At 39.8% G+C, this 17,265-nt stretch overlaps 1 protein-coding gene across 5 annotated transcripts in view; it reads right to left on the bottom strand.

The window, feature by feature from the left end:
- Positions 1–17,265, bottom strand: part of PCSK2 (proprotein convertase subtilisin/kexin type 2) — a 199,910-nt gene that overhangs the window by 141,929 nt on the left and 40,716 nt on the right. The window lies entirely within an intron of this gene.

Consider the following 17,265-nt stretch of genomic DNA (forward strand, 5'->3'; position numbering starts at 1 on the left):
TCAGGGCAACCTCTCTGCAAATGAAAGCTAAAAATATTTGGATTAAAAGGAGTGGTGATAAAGTTTCTAATGTCTGGGACAGACTCAGCTGCTGGGACAGTTCTAAGAGCCAGAATAGAATACTTGCTGAGGACCCACAAAGTTGCCAAATCTATTACCCTCCTTCCTTCCGCCTGATTTGTAACAGGGAAAGAAAATGCTGCAGCTCGCTGAGAAGCAAGATTTTGTCAGCATTCAGAACAATGCTGATGTTTTCCAACTTGCACCAAGTTAGAGTTTTCTGACTGCTGATTTCATTTCGGCAGGGGAAGGAAAAGAGTTGAAGAGGAAGATTGGTTTTTTTCTTCCAAAAATGTAATCCTTCTTAAAAAAATCCCTCTGAGATACATATGACTGAACAATCCATACACAGCTCTAAAAAATATCACCTTAAATCAGTCAGCTGTTGAGAAAGCAGCACAGCAACAAATCAATAAATTAGGCAGCCACTTCGAACAAAGACACCTCACTCCAACTGCTTTCACCTCACTGCGTTCCTCCCAGAGGCAAGGCTCTCTCAGTCACACAGATATTCTGTGAGATACCTGTCCTCTAAGATCCTGAACATCCTATCGACTCATTCACATCCCACATACTCTCAGTGACAGAGCACACCATGACATCCAGGATTGAGCCCACATTCAGTTGTCTGTTTTCTACACCACTCCATCCTTCCCATCATTGCACCAAATGAGAGCCACAGACTTTCATGTTTTTTCTTCTCAATACTCCTGCAAAGAACAGCAGAGCTGCTTTGGTGAAAGGGGAACACAGTCCCAAACATGTATTTGGGCTCCCTTGGATTCAGCTAGACTTACTTTTCTTTGAATTTTGCAGTCATTTGAATTTCCCTTTTAAATATTTATCTGTCCAGTGTCCATGAGCAAGTGCCATTTTCAGTATTAGCCCACATATGATGGCAGCATATCTAAAAGATACTTTCAAGGCTCTGCCCATTACAACACAGAAATCTAACAAATATTTACTCAACGGAATCTTAGGAAACTAAGAAGGAGTTAGACATGTAAGTATTGTTATGTATACAAACATTCACCCATCTGGAGATTCATAGAACGTCCTCCACAACAAAATATATAAAAATGTGAAGAGGAGGTGTGTTTTTAATCAATCACCTTCTCCTATTATAGCCACAATACTAAATGCATTGCAATACACTGTCATACAGTGACACTCACATGTTGGACATGCCACTTGCAGGGAACACACCACTTAGTTGGCAGCAGGGTAGGGAAGCACAAGCTCTTCTTTTTACGTAAGAGCATCCTTTAAAAAATTGGAGGGACTGGCTGGAATGTGGCTAAGAAAACCCCTTTGCCTAGTCAAAAAAAAAATAAAAGTCATTTTCAGCCCAAGTTAAAGATTACTGCAAGCATTGTCACAGCTCCCTAACAATAGCCTCAGTCACAATGAGAATGGGTCTCAGATGCAGAGGAGATGTACAAATATTCTCCATGGTTACAGATTTCAAGCATAGCCATCTGAAGAGCGAGTGCCTTCATGTCCCATTTAGTTCAATAAGAACAGAAGCATCTTCAAGAGCGAGTCACAGATGTCTAAATCACTGACAAAAATCCTATTTATGCTATCTGTAACAGAACGTGCTTTCCAGAAAACACAGCATGTTAATAATGAGATCAATAAGATGTAAGTGACACAGAAAAAAAGGTACATATCAGCATGGGTGAAGGCTTGGCTGAGGTAATATGGCCAGTGTAAGAAACTATGCTGCTAGAAAGGCATAGCTCAATTAGAAAATGATCAGAAGTGTAGAAGACATGACATATGAGAAAAGATGCAATGAACGTTCAGTCTAAAGAGGAGTCATCTGAAAAAGGACAAGATGTACAAGTATTCAAAAATACAAAAAAACCCCAAACACCTGTCACAAAGTGAGAAAGATGTAAATGGAGAACTTGGAAGAGCAATCTCCTGCAAGTTACCAAGTAGAGAAGCCACAACAGGGTCAGAAAATCCTGTGAGCCAAAATGGATCTGGCCGTGCTTTTGCAAGATGACAGTATCACGTGTGCTTTTCCTGTTCATACTCGTCTTCAGCCATCCTGCTGTTGCTGCTGTTGAAGGTGGACTGTTCTGGACCACAAGAGCAGCTCTTGCAACCCTGCATGTTCTCCATGAGCATCGTAAGACGACGGCAGAATGATTAGGCTTAAATCTACATAAAGGAAAACTCAGGTTAGTCGAGAAGAAAGGGAGAACCAAATGTTTCCCTGCCAATAAGGACAGTGATTCTTCTAACGGACTGCTCAGACAAAAGGCAGGATCTCCATCACAGGAAGATTTTAGAAAGAAACTCTTGTCAGAGGTGACACAAATCCTGCCTTTGGAGAGAGGAATGGACTGGATGATCATCAAGCCTTCTCTCATTTTACAATACAAGGATTTAATACTGAAAGGTTTTAAGTTTACCACCCTCCCTGCATAACAGGTCTCTGGACTGGTTTCAGAGACACAGGCTAGCTAGAAAACATCCGGTTGGGGTACACCTATCATGTGGCAATGTTATTTCCTAAGGTAGACTGCTAATTAAAAATAGGTGAGAAAGACAGCCTACTCAAGACTGCAGCTGGGACAGTTAGTGAGCACTAAGGAAAGTTCATCTGCCAACAGGCTCCACAAACCCTCTTTGCATGCTGAAAATATCTTGCAAACTGGTTGCTAGGTGCTCTGCTCCTTGACATTTACATGCTTGAGCAAAAACACATCTGCTGCTTAGCAAAACGTCATAATAAATGTCATTTTTAAACATTGTCTGCTGCAGTTCTGATTAGGTTGTAAGTAAAACATGGGCATCATTGCAGTTCTTAGAGGGAAGTCCTGTTATGTGACAGCCAAATACAGGCCATCTCTTAAAATGCTGGGGGCTGGTACAGCCACTTGCAGAAAGCAAGTTTCAGAAAATTAAAAAAACAACAAAAATTTACTGGCAGTAGTATCTCAATTTAAAATCTTAACCAAAATAAATGTTTTTGTAGGGAAATTCCTATTAATTCATCACATCTCCATATTGTAAGCTAGACAAAATGTGAGAGAGTTCATGCAGTCCATTACACAATCTAAAAAGAAAGGAGAGTATAACCTTTAGTAGACATTAACCTGGACCTCAAAAAATAATAAATCTGTGTTTGAGCTCTGGTTCTGACAGATGCATAGCATCTAGATTAGTAGCTTATTCTCCCTGTATGGATTTTCCAGGTATTAAAGGAGAACGATGCTACTTCAGTCTAGTTTAGTTGTTGCAGGGGCTGTCTATTGCCTTTGGTAAATGTTTTGGGGGAACAATATGTCAGTATGGAGGCAAACAGGGAAACAAACGCTACTAGGTGGCTTTCAAATCGGAATCCTGTGGTTCTGCTGGACCAATAAAACTCATGACAGAATGCTGCAAAATGGTTTCCTCTTGACATCTTTACATCAGCTTTGACTGGTTAAAGACAGCACTTGCTGAGCACGTCAGGGATTCACCACCATTTCGGCTGGCAGCAGCAGTGTGAGAGCATTCGCTGCAGCACCACTCCGGGGGAAGCTGGACTGAGAACAGGTAGTCCACATCCCACCAACTCCTGCTGAGCTGCAAGAAGCTGAGAGAAGGCCAAACAGAAAAGCAGGTCCTTGTTTCACCCCTGCTGCTATTATACTAATAAATCAATAGAGAGGAGAGGCTTTCAACCTCTAGACCCAAGCCAAAGTGACAGTGATCAAAAGCCTTTGCTGGGCTGGCTGTTCAGTGACAAGGCACGAGGGAAGGAGTTTGAGCGGTGTGACACAGGCTCCCGGGGGGTGGATGTCAGCATTGCAAGAAACTGACAGCCTCAGAGTAACAGCCAAGGAGCGAGCAACGATTACACAATGTTACAGGAGTTCTGGGTACCTCACACATCCACGGCTTCTGCAGCATCACTCTGAGAACAGCACACTTCGGCTAGGCTTGCAACCTTCAGCCGTTACTTCAGATACAGAGTAAGAAAGTGGAAAAGGTCTTGGCTGATCTGTCTTCTGGGACAGGAAGGTGATGCCAAGCAGCCCATCACGGTCTGATGTGACAAACTCCCAAAAGCTGTTAAATAATGCATTCCATGATAGTTCGGCTCGACTTCAATAACCAAAAATCTTCTGCATCACTGCGTGCAGTAAACTATCCATTAGCTGATCAGATCTGAATTTAGCAACATTGAACAAATCCAGCGCAAAGTCCAAATTTGTCACGGTACATTGCTTAAGGAAGCTGGAGAATCCTACTACGTACTGAAGTGTATGAATCTACAGCTATTGCTTAGAGTATAAGGCTAGAAAACTTAGGAGGGAAAAATGGTCTTGAGTAAAGTATGAACTTGGGTTAAAAGGAAAGGAAGAAAAAAAAAACCCATTTCTGTAAATTAGGGATTCTGGGAAACAGAGATGGCTACAAGTTCACATAAAGCTGATCTAAATATGAAAGAACATATAAAAGTTACTTACTTGCCACGGCAGGCTTTGGGGTTTTCACTATATATCTTGAAATACTTGGTGCTTGATTTTGGGGTCAAGCTCCTTGTGACATGAGACAGTGTAAGAACTTCAATTTGGTTTTTTGCAAAGAAAAGCTCGAAACTTGGGCAAACCCCAAGTATAACCTGTTAGCCCAAACAAAAAGAACCATCTGTAACCTGCAGGACAGATAAAAGGAACCATAAATATTAAACTATCATGACAGACCACCAGTGTCAGGATTAGAGATGCTGCAGACTCCATTGCTCTTGGCACCATGCTTCTGACTCCGATATTCTCCAGAAGCAAAGTCACTGTCATTGGTACAACACAAAAAAACCAGCTTTGCCTGGTCAATGTCAAGCCCAAGGCAGGGAGACTCAAGCATCTTTCATTCATCCTTCAGACACTGTGCATGGGCCCCATCCATACGCTCAAAGACGAGACGGTCTCTCTGACTTCTTGTGAAATATATACTTCTGCAAGAGAGAAGAGTAACAAAATCCATTGCTCTGCTCGCAATATTCAGTGAATTTTATCTTTGAAAAGAGAAATTAATTTGCTGAAGGATTCCCCATCATCTTGGGACTAAAAGAGCTCTATTCTGCTGTTAGTAAGCAGGCACACCACCAGTTATTGTTAAAAGTGATGTATTTGCACTGAAACCTTTCAGCTCAATCTGCTGTAACTAATCTAAGAGTCACAGTAACGAAAACTTCCACTTCTGTCATAGCAAATAAAAAAGGACAAATGCTGATACTATGAGAAAAAGGTTTATCAATATACATCTGACACCACACATTAATAAACAATACAGATACTAGCAGGCATTAAAATGCCCTAACCGTGTAAATCTGTGTTAATTAGAGCTACAAACGGTTAGCAGGGGAGGTCTGTTTCACAGCATCTGATGTTTATGCATGTTTTGGGGGCTATTTTTAAAAAGCTGAAGGCAGAGTAAGATCATTTCATGAACATTTCAGTGTGCTGTTTCTCACAAAACCTAAAGTGATTAGTGCTGAGGGTAATTTGCGTGGAGGCATTTATCACCTTTGTGCTAGTATTTTTTACTACAGTTTTTCTATTAATTCAGCAGTTTGATACCCAGCTGACACACTGAGGGCTGATACAATGGAAAAGCAGACAGAAAACTATAAATAAAGACTAGCTCAGAGTGGAGGCATTTGACTGACACTGGGAGCCTGCTCTACTGAGAAAGGTTGGCTTTTCTGACTGCTGTCCAGAAAAACAACAGCAGACAGCTATGTTAAAACAAGTTGAACTAAGCGTACAAAAAATAAGCTAAATTTCTACAAGTTATTCAAGGCCATGTATTTAATAACTGGATCTGAGAGGAAGGAAAAATTGAGATTCAGGATCCTACCTTGCAGCATATTTTCTTCCTATAGCTTTCAAAATTCATATGAATAAGATTTAGTCAGTTATACAACTGAAGATTGATAGTTTTGTCTATGCAGTAATAGACTAGGAATCCAGTTCGTGTTTAAATACTAAGAAATGTGCAACCCATTTGGAAGGAGAATCCTCTGTAAATTTTTGCTGGAGTGATCCCAAAGATTTCCTTATTTATGGGGAAAGGAGGACAGGGAAACACTACTAGCTAGTATGAGATACAGAGTAACCTAAAAATTAGGACTCCAACTTGAGAGAATTACATTAAAGTTCTAAATTGTACAATAGCCTTCCATGAATCAAGATCCCTTTTAAGCACTCCTCAGAGTTAATGGCAACCATATTAATCGACATGTTTTATTTCATTGTAAAGATGATTATAATAAACCTTTCAGACTCATGTCAAAATACCCTATTCAGATTAAGCCATTAAGGAGCTGAACTACAAGAGAAGTTAACATTTGGATCACCACACACACACAACATTCACCACAATGCAGTTTTCTTGGAGATACTCTGAAGATTACCTCAGTCCTTTACAGTAAGAGATACATATTTTAGAAAGCTGAGCCCTCTGGAGTGCTGGTCTAGTTACCATAACAAGCACTAAGCTTGTAACTCATTCTTTCACAGCACAAAATCTCATGGAAGGTCGACACAGCCTTTATTCCACCTATTGTAGTATAAACTGAGTTAACTAATGCTGACTTTGTGGTCACATTTCTGTATTATACTGCAGACCACAAAGCTTTAGAAACTGGGAATGTTACTCAAGTGTTTATGTTTAAAGCAAAAGCCCTTCATTCTGAGGTTAATTTAGCACACATGCTGGCAAATTCCACTCTGCATTTGCTGATGCAAGAGATCTGGCATCTCTGATTCTGTGTGCAAACAGATCTCCATAAAGCATAGAGTTCCTCAGACAGAATTCCAGAGTCAATTACCAGACTGGGTTGCAACTCCCTGACATGCATAGAATAATGATTAACAAGAAATTTATTGCATCAAAACATTGTTTGTTATCTACTCTGTAAAACAAACAACAAACAACCCAACCAAACAAAAACACAACAAAAACCACCACCACCAAAACAGAAACAACTAACCAACCAAAAAACCTCAAAATCCCACCAAACACAAAACCCAAAACTGTGACTGGGAGAGATTTATTATGACTAAGGAAATAAAAGTGAAAGAAAATAAAGGCCCCCAAAGCTTTTAATATAAAAACATCACCTTTAAAAATACTTTAGATGATCTTGCCTATCCTGAATAAACAGGGACATGAGGGTGATTTTTATCATTTAAAATAAACATTTCACAAAGTGTTACAAAAATCTTTTAAGTGTTCCGCCCTGGCAATTTATTTTTCTAATTCACTACATTAAAACAGAATAGGTCAAATTATCAAAACCTAATTTGTAGTGCAGAGATCAGAGTGAGTAATCTCACTTAATGAAGCTGTAATCAATGCCTGAGCAACTCCATTATTAGTATCATTACGTTATTTATTTATGCTCTGTATTGCTAAACTCTTCAACATAAACAGTCTTCAAAGGCAAAATTTGCATAAGCTGAAGTGTGTATTACTCTAGAGTTCTACAAACAACCCCTTGTACAAGTGCAGTAGCTCTCATGCAAGATACAACATGAGATATAGAAGGTCAGGTTCCAACACTGGTTTAAGTCAGTCTGCGTAAGAAAATGTTAGTTTTGCCTTAACAAAAAAAAACAGCTAAAATGGGCCGAAAATATTCCAGCAGTAGTTGGAGTTGTGATGGGAGCTAATGCTTGTTAGTGGCAATTACAGCATCTTCTTTCAGGAGCATCTCTGCCTGGATCATTTCATATTGACTATGAGACCATAGGTCCAGCCAGTCTATTCTCCCTTTAGGAAGGATTCCACTTGTGAACAGCAGCATGTTCTTGGCTGAAACATTCCCCCTAAAACTCTGAGAGCACCACAGGAAATTTCAATGTCAGCAGTTAAAACATAGCCAAAAAAACCCCAAACCAATAAAATTACTGAACATTTGAGAAGGTCTCAGGCCAAGTGTCCCCACTGCCACCCACTGAAACAGCTCTTCCATTTTTTCGTGCCTATGGCACATAGGCAACAGCTTTAAGTGTTCACCCAGAACACTGGCACAGTCCCTGAGCCAGTGAAGGAATTTCTCAGATGTTAAATAAGTGGTATCAGCTCAGTGTACTAAGAAAACCTAAACTTTTTTCCTAGTAGCAGGAAGGGAGCAGATTTCTCACTTGTTCACCAAGTACCTATTACATTAGTCCCACCCAGTGGCACCTGTAAGAACTTAGGACAATGACACCCAGAACACCTGAAGACCCAAGATCTCGCCAGCACTAGCAACAAAATATGAAGACAAGGGATGCAGACGTTGCTTTGTGCCAAAACCTCTAGAACCACCAAACCATTTCCATAAGCTTGTAAACCCCTAAGAGTCTGCCTTTACCATGATAAAGTTTATTTTATATATTCAAACAGAATTTTTTTATTTTCTTGAAAGAAAAAGGTATGGCTCTCACCAGCTTTGTTACCAAAGTATTCAATAAGCTGGTCAAGGCCTAAAAAAGGCACAACAGTTCTACAGATGTATGAAAAGTAGTTGTGTCTTCCTTAATTAACCTCAAGCACAAGAGGTAGTGCTTATTTCATGAGACTCATTTTAGCTGGTGATGTAGGGGCAGAGCAATATTCCACAGTCTCCAAAAAGATCTCATTATTCCAATATCAGAAACTATATCCTGTCTAGTGATACAAAAGTTGAATGTTATCCTAGAGATATATGCTTCTTAATATCACTAGTCTCTGTCTAGGCAAATATTAAACAAAGGCTGACCAGATATGGAAAGCTAATAAAAAGCCAGATCCTCCTATACACCACTGAAATAAATTCGCTGCTTTCAGGTAAAGAATGCCCCACAGACATCTGTGAGGGAGAAACAAATGTATAGACTGAATTTCACTTATGGAAGAATTGAAAAAGAAAAAAAAAAACAACATCCATTGCTACCTAAAAGTAACTTAGAGTAATTGCCCTTACGTGTACAACTGTATGACCACAAAGTTTTATGGGAGCACACACATTCAGCATGTTTTGCAATGATAACCAGTGATGCCTCTATGAATTCGTGATGTGAAGTTTGGATATCTATCACCATAAGATCACGTGTTGCTGCAGAATTGAAACTGTAAGGTGATTATCTGGTTATTCAGTCTGTGGCCTCTACACAATGTTTATGCACAGGCCACTGAGACATGTTCTGACTCCTTCAGGTTTAGATGAAAGCAATTAATTATAGATGGAAAATGAAGGCTTTAAAATCGAAGCAGAAGGTCAGCTCTTCAACTGCCATGGCAGAGCTCAGCTCTGGTGATACAGTTTAGCTGTCTCCAGTTAAGCAACCTTTCAAGTCCACATAAAAATAACAAATCTGAAAGGAAGGGGAAGGGAACCAGCTCTCCTTGCATTCCAAACAATGCCATAAGTAAAATTTGTGTTCATTTATGTGATAGAAAAATTACATATGTATTTACTTTGAAATTACTCCTAGCGTTATATGGTGTAATCCAACTATAGTGATGTCAAGTTTATACCAACCATTTTCATTTTTCAATGTTTTATGTGGGAAGTAAACTGTGATAAAAAGATCTAGGTATGGACAAATGGAGATCTTTTGGCAAACCTTACTTTATTTATGAAAAATCGGTAATTTATGAATGATACAGCTAAACCAGAGATTAATTGCCTAGAGCTTTGACTCAAGACACACCGCCAGTCCTGTTTTACTCTATGTTAGAGAAGTAAAAGGTAATATGAAAGTTGTCACCATTGCCTGTACGCAGCGGGTTGGCCTCTGCCAAGAGAAGTTTCCTGAAGTTATTGCTGGCAGCAATCCCTTACGGGAACAGCATCAAGATGGATGAAAAAAGACCTCAGCTAGTTTAGCCAAATTGCAAATGAAGACACTGGAAACATGGCGGAAAATGATCAGATGACACCACTGGCACACCCATCCAGCTGCCATGATAATTACAAACAAGCATCTTATAGCGGGACTTTTATCAGAAAGATTCTTTCTAACAAAATAGAACATAATTCCTCAGCAGCTGGCTTAGAAAAAATAGGCATTTGATATCTCAATTTTGTTACCAGTGCTGTTTCGTATCCTTTAGTCTTCTACTGCACCTCTAGTTAGGTGATTGTTTGCTCACAAAGGAAGACGACTGCACAGGACAAAGTGTGGAAGTTTCTTACAACTGATGACTATCATAAAAGCAAAGGCAGAGCCAAAGAAAACCCCAAATCAAACCAGAATCCAGTTGTGCAAGGGAACACTGTTTCTTTTAAGAGATATAGAACTGCTTTGCACCTGCTGTTTTAGGTGGAAACTGCACTCCTGCAAAGTGACAGAACCGTTATATAAATTAAGCCTACCTAATTTAATATCATTGTATACTTTGTGTGTTGATGCCAGTAACTATAACTGGCCCAAACACATTGCAGTGAAATGTTAACCTAGTGCAGTAGAAAATTATTTTTAAATCACATTATTATAACAGATGATGCTCAAAACAAATGCAGAGGTGAATAAGCGCCCTCTTAAGGGCACTTGGTACGAATAATGTTCTTTTGATGCACTTACATAATTTTGAAGGTCAATACTGAATATTTCCCTCAGCTAAAATGGCAGCTTCTAACATCTCCCCCTGTCAATCATCACTCTCTGGGGGTACTGAGTTGGCAAAAAGTTATAAAAAGTTATATAAAAATATGAATTGCAGCATACGATACTCACCTGTTCCATTCCTCTAACGGGAATTAATACTAGGATGTTTTCACTCATCTGGATATGGGGAGGAGTAAGTAGAGGGAGAATAAACAGATTTAGTCTTTGGCTGTAGCAAGCCAAGAGAAAAAGAGAAATCTTCCTAATTATGTATATTGCAGACACTGCTATGTTTTCCTGATCATATAAATACGCTCCAGCCTGAGAGGAAGAGAAAAATTCAAAGTGCCATTTTGTGCTATTAATCAATACAAAAGAAGCATGAAATTGCCTTCAGAAACCATAGCAAGAGACCTATAGGTAAATTCATACCCACTGTTCCAAAAACAGCTTAGCCATGCCACATGGGATCCTTTGAAAGAGCACCCACAAATTTAAGATGCTGTGACAGCAACACAGAGCACACTAACCTCACTTGTCCCCAACACATGGTTATTGCAGAACTGGTTGTAGAAAACAGGTCTACCAGAAGCTGAAGCTTGCTCAGGATGGTCTATAACACAGTCTTTGCCATTTAAGAGCTCGCATAAGATCACAGAGTGGCAATTTTACGCAAATCATCTGCAGAGCCTAAGTTGAATAATCTTCTCTCCTTCAACAGGATATCCTAATGCTCGTTTTCGCCTCTTAGGTGGGTGAAGCTAGCATCTCAACATAAAACAGATGTGTCCCCGCTTACAACAGTGCTGCAGGGAACAGATACCCAGGGTACCGCCAGATTTGGTTGTCATATCCATTCAGCTGCAAAACTAGCTCAAAACAAGAAAGTAACTTCTTCAGAGAGTTTTCCGTCTAGCAAGCCCCAAAATCCAGGTCACCTCTATACTTTAAAGCTGTTTATCAGGTCAGCTAACGCTATCTGGGTATCAAGAATTTGCCTGGGTGGTGGGGTTTTTTGGTGTGTGTGTTTGGGGGTTTGTTTGTGTGGTTGGTTTGTTTGTTTTCTCCCACCCCTCTTTTTCTTAACAGGCTGGGTCCTCCTGTTCCTTTTGGTACATTTCTTAAATACAACCCGATTGACAGACTTCCTACTTTCAGAGAAGGTATAGCAGTCATTGCTTCAGCAGGTAGACCAGCCTATAAGGAAAGATATTTCAGGAACTCCAAGTTTGAAGAAAGTCTACTTTTGAACACCACACCTCCGTATTTTCTCTCCTATAATCTTATATTTTAGATATTGCTTATGGAGGAAACTTGAATGCTTCTCAAAATAAATAGAGAAATTTGCTTTGTATATTTACAGACAAATGCTTGGTTTTGGAATGTGCAGCAGCAGGCAGCAGAGAGAAGCAGTCCCAGAAAGAACCATTAGCAGCTATGGCCAAAAGAGAGGTGGCCCTGTAAACCCTTCCTAACCTGCTTTTGGAAAGAACTGCTTGGAAATTTTTTTCACTTCTACAGAAAGCACAAGAGAAATGAGAGGTGAGGGGGCAGAACAAGAAACTGAAAGGAGCATGCCTTAAGGTTGACAGTTGTGCCACTGAGTCCTCTCTTGCCCCTTTTCTCATGTCTTTTTAAGACATTAACACCAGTTCCATAAGGTAGGATGCATCAGTTGCTGTGACCTCATTATACTTTCAAATCAACACTCCTGGCTCTCCACTATTTCAGTGGGCCAAGCAGAAAAACAACTAGAATATTGCTCCCATTTTTCACTGCAGAAGTCTTTTCAGGAGAGACCTGGCAGCAACCAGAGACTGGTATGAGAGCATAAAATCCCCAATGTGCCCAGCTGTACCTGCCACACCTACACACATCACCTTCCATTGTCAGCTGCCTGCAGCTCCTCAGACTCCGCGTACTGGAAAAGCACTTCCCAAGTGTGTTACAAAAGTGCTTTAACTTCTTTGATGAATTATTTTTCTTAGGAACATACCTGTTTTAAGGAACACACAGTGATCAGATGACTCATCATCAATGACATTGCAGTGGAAATTGATGTTTTACAGATTTAAACTACTAGGTTACAGAATCACCGGGGAAATACTAGAAGTTATCTTCCCATAGCTGTTTTCATTTGTGAGAACAAACGTTTCTCAAAATAGTCTTTGAACAATTGCCCCACTTTAGCATAGCCAGTCATCACAGATACATTCACGATGCAGTATGTAACCAGCTAGCCCTGCGACATGGTATTGCCATGGTTAGTAACAGCACATAAGCTTTGTACCGAGCTTGCAGGGCCTTGGGACTGAGACTTACCAAGTTTGCTCTACCTGAACTTATCTTGACCTGCCTGCAACTCAGTTTTAGCTTCATTTAGCTGTAAGAGGAATTTTTTTCCAATTGACTAGGTGTCTATGGCTAATTTGTTTTACCTCAGTGCATCTTTGTATGGTACTGCACCATGGTTCTATGACTAACATAATGTAGTGCAGTGAAATGCAGCCTGATATGACATCAGAGGCCTGGGGAATACAGATATAGGATGAAGAATAGAAGAACAGGCATGGGATGATAAGACATGGGGCACTGGTTTGGCACTGGGAACCCCACAGCTACGAACAACTCACTAACAGTCAAAGAAATGCAAAGCTAAACCTGGACAAAGCTTGTTTGAGGAGTAGCAAAGAGAACAGAGAAACAGTATCTAACATAAATGAAAACCAAATGTACTATTTTTTTTTTCAGTCAGAATAGTTTCACACACATGCAGGGCTCATCTTACTCAGGCATACTGCAGTGTTGGTATAGTCAGAGGGACAAAGAGGCAGAGGAAAAAAAGGTGGTTTTCTCTCCATCACATGGTCACAGTCATATAGACTTTGGGCAGCGCTAGCAGCAGAGAGGACACTCTGCTAGCTTTGCGCCCTTCGTCACAGGAGTCTGTTTGTCACAGCTTCTAAATTACACTGTCATGGAAACGCTAGTTTGATTTGCTATTGTTCTTCCCAGTATCTTAGGCTGGAAAACACAAGTTCTTTACAAGTCTTTTTCAGTTATACTAACATAAATCATGTTACATAATTCTAAAAAAAAAAAAATACTGATTGGTAAATCTTGGACTCTACGCTTAATTTCTTTCTCTGTGAAGAGCTTGAGCCGGAAAGGTCTTCAGAAAGAAGAACATCACTCTGTTTCTCTATAAAAGAGGACTTTAAGAGCTAATTATATCTAAAGTGTGCCCCTTGTGCCTTCACAAGATAAACCAGTACAGTTTTGTTAAGTGTCTCTGAACGACAATGGATCCGTTACTGCACAGTTATGTCCATTTCTTGGATGGGAAGACGGCACATTTATTGCTTCCTCTTCCTTTTTTTTAGAATCATGGATTAATTCTGATTAAGTCTTTTTCTTTTCAACAGGGCATCACTGATAGCCTAAGTTTAGCCTTTTTACAATTACATACATAAGGAAAAAATGTTTAGGAAATGCAAGTGAAGAGATGAAAGGCAGCTGGAAAAGCAATAGGGGTAGAGTGACTAATGGACAAGTTTGCTCTGAATATATTCTCTGTGGAAACTTTCTATTCCTGTTCAAATTTGCTCTATGAGACGACATTCTCACTCCCCCACACGCCCATTTGCATTTCACACACAGGTCTGACCAACAGTAACTGAGGAAGAAAAATACTATTATAGACAGTAAATGTGCAAACCTGACCTTTTCTCTAATTGGATAATGTCTCCTAAGACATTCAGAGTCTGGTTTTGTTCTCAGTTACATGGATGTAAATCAGGATGAGTTTCTTCCGAGACCAGAAGAATTATATTCTTAGCCTTTATGCCTTCTGGTGGTCTATTACACAAAAGCACGTATGTCCTTCTGCGTAGATAGCTGAGACACTTGTCTGTCTGTAGCACATCACCACTAGATTCAAGATGAACCAGCCTCTTTGATTAAGATACAGCGCAAGATGGTAGTGGATATTGATGGTAATTATTGATTTGTCCAGTCTCTGCATCACTAGCATGATGACAAGCATCTAAACTATGGCTTGATCGTAGGTGACACAGCACATGACAACACTGCTGTGTAAGGAAACCTATTCACAAGCATTTGCACTCTTCAGGACAGCTTTTAAAGACTAGGTTCCAAGGGCAGTTGGAAATTAAAAGGCTTTTGTAAACTGATGCCAATTAGCCTGTAAGTCATCAGCACTGCTTAACATGGAAGTTTATCTTTATAATCATTAACTATAGAAATAAAACTGGCATGATAGTTTCAAACAGAATTCCCAGAGTTTTATTATAGGAGGAGGCTACCTTCTGGCTGTAAAACTGACAGCCCACTAATGAGAGGCTTAGGAACATCATGTAATAATGTGGAAAAAACCTCTCTTGCCAGAATTCAGAAGTTCTGATCTTAATATCTGTTTTAACCTGGGGGGGGGGTGAGTTTGCAAAAAGTGTTCCAATTAATTTTAAGAAATTCACCAAAACAGCATTTTTGATCAAACAGATAATGAACCCTGATATACAGGGAACCAATTTTCCTAGTTAGTCACAGGAAACATTGCAATAGTCACTTCTAATGAGCGAAAAATAAAAGACTGTGGGAGCAGACATAAACCATTGAAAAAATGCAACATGGCTGAAATACTGGTCCATAAGCCTGTAGAAGAATAAACTTCAAAGCATTTTAGGGCAGTAGCAAGTGAAGACGGATTTAATCAAAAGAATATTTACATATGAATAATACAACTTGTTACACATTTATAGCCATCCGTGGCAAATCACATTAATTTGCAATGCAAATGAACTGGGTAAGCTAACACACGCCAAGGAATGATGAACACTGCTAATGACAGAACTGTATTTAAAGTGGTTTCCAAAAACCTTACTTTTTTTTTTCCTAAGTGCTTATTGTACACTATAGAGAATTCCTAGTGTCACTGTGCAACTGGTAAAGAGACCAGTACAGGGGCTGCGGGGGCAACCCATCAGAGCAGGTTATGATCTTTGTATTTCCCTTTACATAAACAAGGATTAGCTTAACCAACAAATAAGAAAAGCTTAGAAAATGTGGTTAAAAAGATGTGGAAGCTGGACAAAATGCACTACAGTCAGTTGCAGCTTGTTCATATGTATTTAAAGACAGACATCATTGTGTGGAGAAGGAATGTGCCTGGTGGCATTTCAGTACAACAGGAGGCAGGCCAATGATGACTGAAAGACAAAAACTGACTCTCACCTTCCTTTCTCCACCTTCCTGTCCTTGCCCATTCATACGTTTAATGTATCTGAGAGCACCTTAATGAGGTTTTTTCCACTGGCCTGTGATAGAGGACAGAGCACAGGGTACGTTGGCAGCATAAAGTATGAGGTATTTCAGTGGAGACAGATATGTGGGGGACAGAGGAGCAAAACACCATCTGAGTAAGCAACCAGGGAAACAGCTTACAATGCAAACATCTAAGTGCAAATACCTCAATAAGAGAACACATTAAGAATTAGGAACACCATCAGGATTAATCACCTTCTCATCTTCCCCCCCCAACAATCATCCACAGATACTGAACATTTGATAAATATCAGTTGAGAAGATTTGCACCAAATTTTGCCTTGAATGTTGCTGCTCCCACCTCAGGCCTGCAGAACTGCCCAGAACCCTACAGAGCACAAGGGCAATAACAACAAAACCTTGAAAAAAAGCTCAGAGACTGCATTTTTAAGCCTCACTGGTGCAGAAGAGTCTGAATGCATGACTGACCTTTCAGTCAGCTTCGAAGCCCACTCAGTCCAGAAGGCCAGGCTAAACCCAGTCCCAAACAAACCTGACAAGCAGCACATAAGGTAGGTCGAAGGGCCACAGCACCAACTGTTTTCATCTACTGGTTTGCTGCTCATGTACCAAGTTACTAACATATAGAGATATAGCCTAAGAGCAACAGGCAAAGAAAATAAAGTTCTCTCAGGGCTTCCTGCAGGTTAAAATTATACACGAAAGTCACACAGAAGCTGGTTATTGAGACCAGTGCGAGTAACTGCCTGCTAGCTGCAAAAGCCAATGCAGAAGCTAAAAATTATATACATACGAAGCAAAGAGCAGGCAAATATCTTCAGATACATTTTCTTAGATTAGTAGCAATTTTTTTAAATTAAACCGAACATCAACATGCCCTAATTTCCTCTTCAAACCCCAAACACACACAAGTATTGCCTAGAACACTACAATTGCAAACTGTGTTTCAAGCAATGTGCGATGAAGGCAGCACAGGATTACCCTTTCACAAAGATATATGTTAAGACTAAGATAATAAACATAAATTTATTTACCCAACATCAGGATGTAGTTTATATTTTTCATATCATAGAAGCAGATACTGCCCAAGATCCATTGTAGTAAACAATTAACTAGTAGAAAGATTAGGATTTCCTGTCACAGCTCTCTGGGATTGTCACATCTGAAATGTTGTTTCAAAGAAATCCATATTGAATAACGTTTTCCAAAGTTAAAGGCACAACTCAGTATAAAGTGTTACCAAGATGTGCCGAGTTTCGATCATGGTTGACATTTATTCATGAGGTGCTTTCTAGACATTTAAATAAATTAC

Source organism: Caloenas nicobarica, chromosome 3 (genome assembly GCF_036013445.1).
Source record: "Caloenas nicobarica isolate bCalNic1 chromosome 3, bCalNic1.hap1, whole genome shotgun sequence".
Classification (NCBI taxonomy): Eukaryota; Metazoa; Chordata; class Aves; order Columbiformes; family Columbidae; genus Caloenas; species Caloenas nicobarica.